Genomic DNA, 13,277 nt, shown 5'->3' with positions numbered 1-13,277 from the left:
AATGGTTGTGGAGTGTGTTTTTGGACGTCTCAAGGGGAGATGGAGAAGCTTACTGACTTGCTCTGATCTCAGCGAAACCAATATCCCCATTAAAAAGCAACAGAGGGTCCTGTGGCACCTTTAAGACTAACAGAAGTATTGGGAGCATAAGCTTCGTGGGTAAGAACCTCACTTCATCTCTGTGAGAGCAAGGGGGAGACCTTTATGGCAGGGTGGGAGGTTGAGGCAAATAGCCTGGCTGCTGATTACGCCCAGCCAGACAGCCGTGCGATTAGAAGAGCACAGCGGGACGCGCTGTGCATCCTGGAGGCTTTGAAAGCTAGGTTTCTCAGTGAGCAGGGCAACCTGTGACTATTAAGTTTGTTTCAAGAGAAGCTGAACCTGCCCCGTTTCTTTACCCAGTTAATGTTGACTATCCTCTCCAGTTACCAACCCTCTTCCCCCCCTTCCAACACACGTTTAAAAATAAAATAAATGGAACTTTGTTAATGAACACTGTTTTCTTTATTACTTTTCAGGACTCTGTGTGTGGGGGCTATGTGACTTTGTGGCGGGGGAGGACGGTTACAGATCCCCTGCTGCGTGGCTCTGTGATCCAGGCTAAGGACCGCTGCATAAGATCTCTAACCGCCCTCCCCCCCCCAAAGTCACATAGCCCTCCCCCCCCACACACAGAACATGAAAACCACCTCCCAGACTGACCAGGGTGCCTAGTGACTGCAATGTGTGTGTGACCTTCTGCTGAACCTGCCCCCGTGTCTGTACCCTGGTAAAGGTGACTGTCCTCTCCAATTACCAACCTCCTTCCCCCCCCCTTCAAATACACTCTCCTCTAAAAGAACATGATGGAAACGGTAATGAACAGAAACGTATTCTTTATTAGCAACTACACAGTTAGGGGATGACACTGGGACGGGGCCTTGGGTGAGGTGCTTTTGGAGTGAAGGAAAGGACTTATCAAAACTTTGGGAATGAGAGCTGTCTGGTACTTGAGCAGTCTGCAGGGGTGGAGTGACAGTTTTCACGGCCCCTGCCGCCCCTCCTTCTTGGGACTTTGGGTGAGGGGGGTATGGGACTTTGTGGCAGGGGAGGGCGGTTAGAGAGAGACTGCAGCGGGGCTCTGTCCTCCTGCCTCTGGTCCTGCAGAACATCCACAAGGCACCGGAGTGTGTCCGTTTGCTCCCTCATTAGTCCAAGCAGCGTTTGAGTTGCCTGCTGGTTTTCCTGCCACCGCCTCTCCTCCCGTTTGCTGTGTGCTCGCTGGTATTGCGACATGTTCTCCCTCCACTGGGTCTGCTGGGCCGCCTCGGCTCGGGAGCAGCCCATAAGTTCTGAGAACATGTCGTCCCATGTCCTTTTCTTTCTCCGCCTAATCTGCGCTGGCCTCTGGGAGGGGGATGTCGGGGTAGGTCGGGAGACAGTCACAGCTATGGGATGGGGAAAAAGGGAGTGAATTCCTCACAAAGATAAATTTTTGTGAACAATGAACATAGTCTTTCTCTGTGAACAAGACCATGCACAGCACCTATCACATGCGCACTCAGGACAAGGTCGAATTTTTGGCCTTCGCATTCAGTGCCTGGGGTCTTGCAGTGGAGATCAGACAAGCAGGGCAGGACAGCAGAATTCGGGTAGCAGTCTGACATTGTAAGCCGTAGAAGTGCCCTCCTTTCACGTTCAAAGCAATGCTCCTAGCGTTGGCCAGTTCCTACTTCCGGCAAGCATGAACTCTGCCCCTGTCGCACCCCCTCGTGGCTGTCCCCGGGAAAGATCCCTGTATGCTGCCCCTCTCCCGTCTCCACCGCGTGGCTGTAAACCGCCGGTTACAGTTATGCAAAGGAGCAGGCAAGCAGTCCCAATACTAACATTCCCCTAATTCAAAGCAGGTCACCATGAGCGACATCACTCTGATGAGGATTTCTGAAACAGAGGAAGACCGCATGCAGCGTGAAAGCCAGCAAAAGCTAGGGCCATATGCCGCCATGCCCTGCAAGGCAATGATCCCAGAGTACTTGATGACAGCTTGGCGCGGAAAAGTTTCCTACCATGGAGGAAACAATAAGGCCGCTGTCCCCAGGAACCTCATGCAAAGGCTTTCCAATTACCTCCAGGACAGCTTCATGGACATGTCCCATGAGGATTTCAGCTCTATCCCCGGACATGTAGACCGTATTTTCCAGTAGCTGCATTGGCAAGGACTAAAAAGTAGAGCGCCTAGGGCAAAGTAATCATGATAAACCGGACATTGTTAGATTCTTTTGCAGTAGTTGCACTGCCAAGGACTAAAACGTTAAGCGCCTAGGGCAAACTAATCATGAAAACCCCATTGTTAATGTTCCTGTTCTGTTCAAAATAAATGTTTACATGTTTAACACACTTACCGACTGATCCTTCCCCTGATTCAGGGTCCGGGTTAACGTGTGGGGAGGGTTGGTAGGGGATCTCTGTGAGGGTGATGAAGAGATCCTGGCTGTCGGGGAAATCTGCGTTGTAAGCGCTATCAACTGCCTCATCCTCCTCATCTCCTTCCTCACCTTCCCCGTCCGCTAACGTCTCCGAGGAAGCGGCCGTCGACAATATCCCATCCTTAGAGTTCACGGTCAGTGGTGGGGTAGTGGTGGTGGCCACACCTAGAATGGAATGCAGTGCCTCGTAGAAACGGCATGTCTGGGGCTGGGATCCGGAGTGTCCATTTGACTCTTTGGTCTTCTGGTACCCTTGTCTCAGCTCCTTGATTTTCACGCGGCACTGCATTGCATCCCGGCTGTATCCTCTCTCTGTCATGGCTTTTGAGATCTTATAGATCTTCGCATTCCGTTTCTTGGAGCACAGCTCCGAAAGCACGGGCTCATCGCCCCACACAGCGATCAGATCCAAGACTTCACGATCAGTCCATGCTGGGGCCCTCTTTCTATTCTGAGATTGCATGGTCACCTCTGCTGGAGAGCTCTGCATCATTGCCGGTGCTGCTGAGCTCGCCACGATGTCCAAACTGGAAATGAGATTCAAACTGGCCAGACAGGAAAAGGAATTCAAATTTTCCCGGGGCTTTTCCTGTGTGGCTGGTCAGGGCATCCGAGCTCGGACTGCTGTCCAGAGCGTCAACAGAGTGGTGCACTGTGGGATAGCTCCCGGAGCTATTAGCATCGATTTCCATCCACACCTACCCTAATTCGACATGGCCATGTCGAATTTAGCGCTACTTCCCTCGTCGGGGAAGAGTACAGAAATCGAATTTGAGACCTCTATGTCGAACTAAATCGCTTCGTTGTGTGGACGGGTGCAGGGTTAATTCGATTTAACACTGCTAAATTCGACATAACCTCCTAGTGTAGACCAGGCCTTTGTATAGACAGAATTTACGCTAGTGCACTCTGATTGGCACTGGTGCACTGTGTCCCAGTTTGAAGGCTTGCGGGGGATAGGGGAGTACGACAGTGACCTCACTGAGTCCTGGGGCTGGCTGAACAGTGCAGCTGGTAACGGAGGGGCAGCAGTGAATGCTGGAGGTATGAGCACAGCCCCACAGGACTGGACACTGACTTCTCCTGACCCAGGGGACACCCCCCCCCCCCCCCCCCCAGGTGTGTGCAGGGACTGCAGCTGAGCTGCCCTGCCAAGACAGCCTGTGCATCCATGGAAAACCCACCTCTTCCTGCAGCCTAATACAATGGGGTCTGGGGACCTTTCCAAGCTGCGGGTAATGGGGCTCTGGTGTTACCTGGGTCTGTTCCTGGCTCTGTCACTGACCTGCTTGGTGGCCTTGGGGAAGTCACAGCCCCTCTCTTTTCCTCCTACCCATTGTCTACTTGGATTGTGATCTCTTTGGGGGACGGACTGTCTCTCTCTGTGCAGTGCCCAGCACAATGGGGGTGCTGATTTCAGTCAGGTTCTCTGCCATGCACAGCACAATGGGGCTCTGATCCCCATTAGTGTCTGTGCAACACAAAGCACTGTTTATAGACTCACAGACTATAAGGGCAGAAGTACTAACCCTTTCTTGTGTCTACTGGAAATACCTCGCCCGATGCATCCTAGTACTGCATTAACCTATTTCACAGCCACATCACATTGGCAGCTCATAATTATCCTGTGATCAACCAATACACCCAGGTCTTTCTCCTCCTCTGTCACTTCCAACTGATAAGTCCCCAGCTCATTGCAAAAATTCTTGTAGGTAGTCCCTAAGTGCATAATTTTGCAATATTAATTTTCATCCCATTTCTATTACTCCAGCTTTCAAGGTCATGCAGTTCTTCTGGTATGATTTTCTTGACCTCCTCCATATTGGCAATCCCTCCCAGCTTTGTGCCAAGGTCACTAATAAAAATGTTGAATAAGATTGGTCCCAAGACTGATCTCTGAGGAACTCCACTAGTAATCTCCCTCCAGCCTGACAACTCACCGTTCAGTATGACCCCCTTGTAGACTTCCCTTTAACCAATTCTTTGTTGACCTTTCAGTTCTCATATTAATCTCATATTAATCTCCAATTTAACGAATAGTTTCCCATGCGGAACTGTATCAAATGCCTTACTGACATCCAGATCAGGTTTCTCTGGCACAATTTACCTTTTGTAACAGCATGTTTTATTTATTTATAGTGCTGAAGGCTGGAAGGAACTGTTAGCAATAGACTGAGAATGGCCATGTGGAGGTGGGGGAAGGGATGGCAGACAGTGTGGAGGTGGGGAGGGGATGCGATGTTGGAGGTGTATCTGGGATTTTGGTTTGTAGGAGTCCATGTCTCTGCTCCCTGTGGCCGTGGTGCATTCCTTACCAAAGCAGCATGTCAGCAGAGCAGATGCACACACCATAGCTCCATCTGGAACACGCAACATTCACTGCCAAACGGGATGGGCGATTTTTCAGTGGCCCAGCTTGATATGCCTGGCTGGGCTGGGTTCAGTTGGATGGGGGTCTGGGGCTCTGATAGTTTGCGATGTTCCTTTTTGCATAGTCAGTTCTTTCCCTTTATTGCTTTATCCCCACCTATGCCTGATGTCACTCTCTTCTTAACTTGCTTTGGTTATTTCAGTTCCAGTTTTTAAATGGGATCTGAGAATTGCAAAGCTGAATGAAAGATAAAACAAACAGAACCATTTGAATTTTGGCACATAGCTGGTGGAACTATACCTAGTGATGGTCTGTTGTAATTACCTGGTTACCTATAGCATTTTCTGGTGGGGTGGATAAAGCAATGTCAAAGAGCCAAAAGCGCTTTTTATGGCAAAAGGGCATTTCAGGTGTTTGCTCTCTAGGGAGCATGCCACCGGCCAGGGCTTGCAGTCTTTCAGGAGTGGTGCACTGGATTGTATTTAGGAATCTTAAAATTAAAGTTTAAGACTACTGCTTCACAATATCCACTGAAATCTTCCAAACAATTATACAAATAGACCCTAATGCTATTAAAACAACATGGTGTTAATATTGATTCAAAAGTGAAATTAAAATTATGAGATAAATGCATGAGAAATGAACTGACACCTAATTACCATTTCTTAATGCCTACAATTTTGACACTCGCTCACACCATCTTTTTTTTTTTAAAAGTGATGCACAGCACACAGTCAAGTTAATTAATGAAACACACCCATTATTGACTGCTTTGTGTTGCATAAGCATCTGATTAAGCACCTAATTAAAACTGTACCACTGTAAGTGGAAATGCATCAACCCAGCTTAGCTCCAAGGTGTTTAGATTTGAATGAAAAGTTTCTAAATTAAATATATGGCAGAATGGTTAAGGGGGAAAATACACTGAAGTGCACCTACCCAGTTCTGTTGACTTCTTCCCCCAAACCCCCCATGAGTTCTGGCCTGTTGGTCTACTCGGCTCCCAGTCCCACATCAGCTATGCCCTCTCCCAGCCTAACCCATTTCTACTGCAATTCTTAACCCCCCTCCTCAAGGCGGGGGGCTGGTGCTGCAGCCCCTAAGGTACCTGCGTTAATCACTGTCTCTCGTACTGGGGCTATTTACATTTCAGGGAACGATTTTCAGAATTACGGACTCTGGGAGGTGGGAGAGAGGAGAGGCTGAGAGGGAGTTTGTGTCCCACATTCTGTAGGGCCATGTTCAACTCTGGTAGCCTCCATGTCACCTCATCCTCCACCCTCCCCCATGTGTCTCTGATCATGTGTCAGAGTGTAGTGATCATAATGCCACTGGCCTCAGCAGAGCTCCCAACAGGAGCTACATCATGATGAGGTTACGGTACTGAGAGTTAAATACATGACAGTGAGGGTGTAATTATCCTGAAATGAAGCATTACAGTCCAGGAAGTGAAAGAATTAAAGTACTTCATACTTAAAGTTACACTTGAAAGGATTGGATTGTTATTAATACATTGCTGTAATGTTGATTTCACTGTACACACACACAGATGAGAAAATAGTTTATAGGTAATATACAGAAATGCTTCTGGAGAAAGTCGAGTGTGATTTAAGGATATTTATACGATATATTTTTGCGTGTGATATTGACAATTTGTGTTTGAACCCTTATATGATTTGGCTTTTGGAATCTCAACATTTACTGTTATTAAATAATTGTTGTCTGATGACCCCCATGACTTCCCACAGCTCTGAACATTGAAATTATAAACATTGAAAAAAGGGCTTAAAAATAAATATAGATATCATCTATTGAAATTAAAAGAAAGAAATAGACAAAATGAATTTTGTCAAACCCACTTAACAGCAATCACAATATGCTGGGAGATGGAAATTCACAGCTCAGGCACCCAACCTTAATTCTGCCCTGTAGTGACACCACACAATTGCCATACGGCTACGAATTAGGCATTTTAGTGTATAAAGTTCCAGCTTCGATCATACCGATTTGTAAAGACACATGAGATCTTTTCCTCAGGATGTCACCTTCACTAGGTTGGTTTTTTTTTAATTGGTAATTCCCAGAAGTCAATAGCTAAATAACATTCTATCAGTTATGAAGTGGCCATTTCATATTTCTGGGGAGTGTCTATAATTTTGCACTAGGGGCCAGGTCCTTGGAGAGATGGAAACTTGGTTTCATTTTAACTTCTCCATGCTCAGCAGCTTCTGGAATTTGGTTCAAAGTATTTACATGTTTCCCTGGCCTGTTCTTAAAAGTGCTGCTATAGAAAGTGGGGAAGGGCAGGAACTGACTGAAGGATCAATAGCTGAGTCCCTTAGATATTTATAGCTCATCGGAAGAAGGACGGGGATTGGTGGGTGTCTGGGGATTTAATAATAAACACACAAATATCATTGTTCTTAGTGAATTTTCATCTTCTAATTCCTATAACCCACTAATTATCCCTGGCTGCCCCCAGCAGTCTGGGGAGGGAGTACTAGTAAACTCCTGTGGCCAGTGTGGAACCTAAGGCACAAGGATCATTCAGTGGCTGGCTCAAAGTCACCCAGAGTGAAATTCACTTCACTGGATAAATCCCTAGTTGCTGAGCTCTGCTGAGGGATGGGGAGGTGAATTCCATTCCCTATTCTTGAGCATGGACCCCCCCCCAATCCTCACCCCGATCTCAGACACTATATCCCAACCTTCCCCTGCAGTGACGGACCCACTTGATGCTGCCAGAGCCATCTGCCATGGGACCTGGAGAGGACAGAGGCCCAGCTCCAGAACTACTACCCGTGCCCACAGTCCCCATGTTGTGCTGGAGTTGCCCTGACTTTCCACTCTGCAGATAGGTCCAGCTGTACCCAGCCCATGCACCCACTACACACAGACTTTCTCACAACACACATCTCAGGATCAGGAAAGACCATCTGGCTGCAGTCTCTCTTTGCTGCTGTGAGAGGAATGGAGTGGTCCCTCATATAGCACACAAACATACCCAGGGGCAGAAGGGAAATGTAGTTTCTTCCAGGGGATTGAAAATGTTTGATTTAGAGTCCTGAGCTCTGTCTTCCTGTTTGTCTCCTTCTGCCACTTTCAGATCTCTTGGAGAGACAAGGTAGGTGAGTTAATTTCTTTTAGAACCAATTAAAAATACTTCTCTTTAATATCTTGGGACCAACATGGCTACAACAACTCTTTTCCCTTTGTACCCCCTCCCCCTCTCATCTCCCCCTCAGTTGAGACTGTCCCATGTGATGGGAAAATAAGGGTTCAGTCCTGTCACTGGATTGGGTCTTGCCAGCACTGATGAGAGTGAAAGGCTGTGTGCATTGATGACAGCAGCAGCTCTGGGACTCTGAGAGATAGGGAGAAGAGATGGGAGTGAGCAGGTTATGTTTGTGCTGGGTGTGAGTTACTCGTGTGGGAATTCTGTGCCACTGCGTACGCACAGAATTCACGTCCAGCGCAGAATTTCTTTTTTTTTGCATGAAGAAAATACATTCTGCCTGAGAAGTGCTGCAGTTCTGTCTTTCACCCACCCTGTTGCACCAGAACAGCCAACAGCCAGTTGGGTTGATCTTGATGGGAAATTGTTGCTCTGAGCTATACCCCAAATAGGAAGAGAGTTAGTGGGTGCAACTTGGGAGAGTGCTGAGACACGGCTGCCTCTGGGGGTGAGGAGAGGGTGGTCATTCTCGACTCACAAGAGGGTGTGAAAGGGGCACAGGAGGAGCAAGTGTCTCCTGTGGAGCCTGCCCAGCCCCAGGTTACCCAGTACCAACTGCTTCTGCCCCCACCATACCCCAAACCTCTTTACCTCCTCTAACCATCAGTTGCCAGTCTTCCCTCACTGCTACAGCTTTTTGACTGGCAGAGAACCTCTAAGCCAGTAGTGTGTCAGGGCTCAACCCTCTGGCTGAGGCCTCCAGGCACTTTCTTCCTCTCTTGGGGTACTATGCCACAGGGGCCCCACAAATCTACATTGCTTAGGCTCTGGCTTCAGCCCCGGGTGGTGGGGCTCAGGGGCCTGGACTTCAGCCCCATGCGCTGGGACTTCAGCTTTCTGCCCTGGGCCTCAGTGAGTCTAATGCCGGCCTTGTTTGGTGGCCCCCAGCGGGCCCATGACCCCTGGTTGAGAACCACTGTCTTACACCAGGAATCACAGCAATGTTCAGGTTATTGCCAGTCATAGAATCATAGAATATCAGGGTTGGAAGAAACCTCAGGAGGTCATCTTGTCCACTCCCCTGCTCAAAGCAGGACCAATCCTCAACTCAATCATCCCGGCCAGGGCTTTGTCAAGCCTGACTTTGTCCCAACGGACCAGTCACTTACTTAGGTCAATTGAAGCTTAGATCTCACAACAAAGACAGTACTTGTAGCCAGTCCTGTAATAACCTGTATTAAGTCTTATTTAAAAGGAAATGAGAGTTGTTTACAAAGTTAAAGCAGGTAATCATATAGATGCAGACAAGTTACAGTCTTAACTTTCAAAAGGTAATACAAGCTTCTGTAATAAGCAAGCTCTATATCTTCCTTAGGACTAACCCAGGCTAATCAGCTGGGGATCTCTTGCTTATGCCTAGAAACTTTGCCCCCCAGAGTCCAAGCAGCATACAAATAATCAGTTCCTTCTGTATGGGTTTTTTTTTTATCCCCTTCCTGCCATGTGCTCTGAACTGCAAACTCAGCTAATGAGAAGTCAAGAGCACAAGAACAGTCTTGTCTTCTTTAACATCCCATAATAGTCTATCTGGTGTTGATGGACCTTTCCTGCCAGACAGGGTGTAATGCATTATGTTGCCAATCTGCACTTCACCTAGGTAAAGTCTCTCTCCTTTCTGGTGATTTACATAGCCACAGAGGCTAACAATGCAGCTAGTCAGATATTAACCCAGGCAGCAACTCACAAGCATTCAATGAAGTCGAAACACATTCTTATAATCCTAATACCTGTTTTAACAATACTAAGGGTATGTCTACACTACGAAATTAGGTCGAATTTATAGAAGCCGGTTTTATAGAAATCGGTTGTATACAGCCGATTGTGTGTCCCCACATAAAATGCTCTAAGTGCATGAAGTCGGCGGACTGCGTCCACAGTACCAAGGCTAGCGTCGACTTCCGGAGCGTTGCACTGTGGGTAGCTATCCCACAGTTCCCGCAGTCTCCACTGCCCATTGGAATTCTGGGTTGAGATCCCAATGCCTGAATGATGCAAAACAGTGTCACAGGGGGTTCTGGGTACCTGTCAGGCACCTCCCCCTCCGTCAGAGCAACGGCAGACAATCGATTCGCGCCTTTTTACCTGGGTTACCTGTGCAGACAACATACCACGGCAAGCATGGAGCCTGCTCAGCTCAGCTCAGCTCACCATCACTATATGTCCTCTGGGTGCAGGCAGACATGGTACTGCATTGCTACACAGCAGCAGCTAACTGCCTTTTGGCAGTGGACGGTGCAGTATGACTGGTAGCCTTCATCGACGATCTGGGTGCTGGCAGACGTGGGGCTGCATTGCACGCAGCAGCAGCCCCTTGCCTTTTGGTAGAAGATGGTATATTATGATTGATATCCGTCATCGTTGTATTGCAGTGGTTGTCAATCATGGGCACCTGGGCAGTCTCGACGATGATGGCTATCAGTTGTAGTATGCTATTTTCTGCCAAGCGCCCAGTATTTTCTGCCAAGCACCCAGAAGATGCCAAGGGTTATCAGTCATGCTGCACCGTTGTCTGCCAGCTTAAGATGTACAAAATAGATTTGTTCTGTATTCATTTGCTTCCCCCTCCCTCCGTGAAATCAACGGCCTGCTAAACCCAGGGTTTTGAGTTCAGTCTTGGGGGGGGGGGCATTCTGTGTGACAGTTGTTTGTGTTTCTCCCTGATGCACAGCCACCTTTGTTGATTTTAATTCCCTGTACCTGTACGCCATGTCATCACTCGCCCCTCCCTCCGTCCGTCAGATACTAGTTTTGCGCCTTTTTTCAGCCCAGACGCCATAGCACTGGGATCATGGAGCCCGCTCAGCTCACCGCGGCAATTATGAGCACTATGAACACCACGTGCATTGTCCTGGAATATTTGCAGAGCCAGGACATGCCAAAGCAAAACCAGGACCAGCCGAGGAGGCGATTGCAGCGCGGCGACGAGAGTGATGAGGAAATTGACATGGACATAGACCTCTCACAAGGCACAGGCCCCAGCAATGTGGAAATCATGGTGTTACTGGGGCAGGTTCATGCCGTGGAACGCCGATTCTGGGCCCGGGAAACAAGCACAGACTGGTGGGACCGCATCGTGTTGCAGGTCTGGGACGATTCCCAGTGGCTGCAAAACTTTCACATGCGTAAGGGCACTTTCATGGAACTTTGTGACTTGCTTTCCCCTGCCCTGAATCACCAGAATACCAGGATGAGAGCAGCCCTCACAGTTGAGAAGCAAGTGGCGATAGCCCTGTGGAAGCTTGCAACGCCAGACAGCTACCGGTCAGTCGGGAATCAATTTGGAGTGGGCAAATCTACTGTGGGGGCTGCTGTGATCCAAGTTGCCAGGGCAATCAGACCTGGTGATATCAAGGGTAGTGACTCTGGGAAACGTGCAGGTCATAGTGGATGGCTTTGCTGCAATGGGATTCCCTAACTGTGGTGGGGCGATAGACGGAACCCATATCCCTATCTTGGCACCGGAGCACCAAGCCACCGAGTACATAAACCGCAAGGGGTACTTTTCAATGGTGCTGCAAGCCCTGGTGGATCACAAGGGACGTTTCACCAACATCAACGTGGGATGGCCGGGGAAGGTACATGATGCTCGCGTCTTCAGGAACTCTGGTCTGTTTCGAAAGCTGGAGGAAGGGACTTTCTTCCCGGACCGGAAAATAACCGTTGGGGATGTTGAAATGCCTATAGTTATCCTTGGGGACCCAGTCTACCCCTTAATGCCATGGCTCATGAAGCCGTACACAGGCAGCCTGGACAGTAGTCAGGACCTGTTCAACTACAGGCTGAGCAAGTGCCGAATGGTGGTGGAATGTGCATTTGAACGTTTAAAAGCGCGCTGGCACAGCTTACTGACTCGCTCAGACCTCAGCGAAAAGAATATCCCCATTGTTATTGCTGCGTGCTGTGCGCTCCACAATATCTGTGAGAGTAAGGGGGAGACATTTATGGCGGGGTGGGAGTTTGAGGCACATTGCCTGGCCGCTGATTACGTGCAGCCAGACACCAGGGCAGTTAGAAGAGTACAGCAGGGTGCGGTGCGCATCAGAGAAGCTTTGAAAACGAGTTTTGTGACTAGCCAGGCTACAGTGTGAAACTTGTTTGTTTCTCCTTGATGAACCCTCTGCCCCACCCCCCCACCCGGTTCACTCTACTTCCCTGTAAACCAACCACCCCACCCTTCCCTCCCCCTTCAAGCACCGCTTGCAGAGGCAATAAAGTCATTGTTACTTCAGATTCATGCATTCTTTATTAATTCATCACACAACTAGGGGGATAATTGCCAAGGTAGCCTGAGAGGGGTGCGGGAGGAGGGAAGGAAAAGGACACACTGCAGTTTAAAACTTTAACTCTTATTGAAGGCCAGCCTTCTGATGCTCGGGCAATCATCTGGGGTGGTGTGACTGGGTGGCCGGATGCCCCCCCACCGTGTTCTTGGGCATCTGGGTGAGGAGGCTATGGAACTTGGGGAGGAGGGCTGTTGGTTACACAGGGGCTGTAGCGGCGGTCTCTGCTCCTGCTGCCTTTCCTGCAGCTCAACCATACGCTGGAGCATATCAGTTTGATGCTCCAGCAGCCAGAGCATCGACTCTTGCCTTCTGTCTGCAAGCTGATGCCACCTATCATCTTCAGCCCGCCACTTGCTCTGTTCATCCCGCGATTCAGCCCGCCACCTCTCCTCTCGTTCATACTGTGCTTTTCTGTAGTCTGACATTGACCGCCTCCACGCATTCTGCTGTGCTCTTTCAGCGTGGGAGGACATCTGGAGCTCCATGAACATGTCATCCCGAGTCCGCCGTTTTCTCCTTCTGATCTTCACTAGCCTCTGTGAAGGAGAAACATATGCAGCTGGTGGAGGAGAAGGGAGAGTTGGTTAAAAAAGATACATTTTAGAGAACAATGGGTACACTCTTTCACATTAAATTTTGCTGTTCACATTACACAGCACATGTGCTTTCGTTACAAGGTTGCATTTTTCCTCTTATATTGAGGGCCTGCCGGTTTGGTGTGAGAGATCACTCACGCAGTGCCAGGCAACAGATTTCGGCTTGCTTGTTTGTTTGAAAAGTGTGAATTGGGAGTGCTTTGTTCCAGGTGGGCCTTGAGTGGGCCTGACTGGTATATAAGGGCAGTCAGCAGCGAACCAGCTGAGCGGCGAACAGCAGAGGCTAACAGCGGGAGTTTGCCTAGGGAGAGCGCACTGAGGCTTTCA

The 13,277-nt window shown here is 48.9% G+C and overlaps 1 protein-coding gene across 3 annotated transcripts in view; it reads left to right on the top strand.

Moving 5' to 3' along the window:
• Window positions 1-13,277, top strand: part of LOC128828963 (zinc finger protein 501-like) — a 38,561-nt gene that overhangs the window by 4,550 nt on the left and 20,734 nt on the right. The window lies entirely within an intron of this gene.

This window comes from Malaclemys terrapin, chromosome 25, assembly GCF_027887155.1.
Source record: "Malaclemys terrapin pileata isolate rMalTer1 chromosome 25, rMalTer1.hap1, whole genome shotgun sequence".
In the NCBI taxonomy this organism is placed as follows: domain Eukaryota; kingdom Metazoa; phylum Chordata; order Testudines; family Emydidae; genus Malaclemys; species Malaclemys terrapin.
Note: the sequence above shows the minus strand (reverse complement) of the source record. Positions and strands in the feature narration are given on the sequence as shown.